Raw genomic sequence first — 1,381 nt, forward strand, 5'->3', positions numbered from 1 at the left:
ATAATAATAATAATAATAATAATAAAAAAGAGAAATCACTTAATTTATAAAATGGTTGCTCGCTTCCCCCCACTGTGTACTTTCACAAGACAGAAAGATGAGTGATGATCGCCTTTCCACAAGGAGAGTCTTGCCAAACATCAAGACGTCACTGTGTGGCTTGACAGGAGGCACGGGCGGGGACTCTGCGCACGCCGGAGTACCCACAGTCCACACATGGGCCTGCAAGCTTCCCCATGCGAGAAGGATCGAGCATGTTTGAGACAAAAGTATAACCCAGAGGCCAATGGCTCCTGTTGGTATGGGAGGGGGCTCCCAACTTCATGACCCCCACACCTACATTATAGACATAGACCAGTTAGCGCACCAGTCTACCCTTTCTGTGGGGTAAGTGTCCTGCAAGTTCTACCCCTGTTAAGTGGCTGGCCATCCACCCCCAAAGACCCACCCAACCATCTGACTCACGAGAGCCTCGTTTGGACCCCTCTGCCTGTAGTGGCTGGCTGCTTGTTCAGCCACAGAAGAAGAGATTTTACACACCAGTGCAAAACATTTGGACTGAGCATTTGCATGAAAACTGAGTGGGTCCCCCATCGTCCCCGTTCCCCCCCCCCCCCTCTTTTGACCCCCGCTTCTGGCAAACAAGGCAGATGGCCTCTCTGCTGGAAGTGGGGCTTCCAAGGGGGTGAATAAGAGGTAGGATGAGGAGGGGTGTTCAGGCCAAACCGCCCTCCCCGCTTGGAAAGAACTTCGTGTACCAATAAAAAAAACAGAATCAGGCAGATTCCGAGAGCTGCAGGGGAGAGAAATTTCCACGAAAAGGAGGAAACTTGACCCACGCTGGGCCCTTAACCTTCTCTTCTCTGACATCTGCGTAGCTAACCTGGATTGTTCCCACTCTGTTCAAGAGCGGCTTTGTTATGGTGCAAAGAGCTGCCCGTAAAGCACAAGAGAAGCACTGCAGCAGGCAGGGGGGGAGTGGGGGGCTGCAGCTGTTACACTTTGGCTCTGCCCTGCCGGGACTGGGAGGGTGTGGTGGGGGACGGACAAACTGATGTGCCTCCTGCAGGAGGGAGAGGAACGGCAGGCTGGGGAGGCATTTAACTCCCCCCCCCCCAACACACACACACAGAGGAAAAACCAGGACCTTGGCAAGCGTGCCGCCACCTCCATCCACCCCCCATTAGTTAAAGTGGCAGGCTTTAACGAGTGCCTTTTATGACCTCAGCTGAGCTGCTTTTCTCCCCCCGCCGCAACCACAAATTTTACTGCACTTCTCCCCAAAGTGTAAAAAAACCTCAGCTGGAGAAGATTTTTCATGGTCCTGGGCGGCTTCACTGAAGCGATTCTTCCCCGGCCCAACTGGCAGACTTGTCCTCTG

This window comes from Gekko japonicus, unplaced genomic scaffold (genome assembly GCF_001447785.1).
Source record: "Gekko japonicus isolate JY-2015 unplaced genomic scaffold, Gekko_japonicus_V1.1 scaffold76, whole genome shotgun sequence".
Taxonomy (NCBI): domain Eukaryota; kingdom Metazoa; phylum Chordata; class Lepidosauria; order Squamata; family Gekkonidae; genus Gekko; species Gekko japonicus.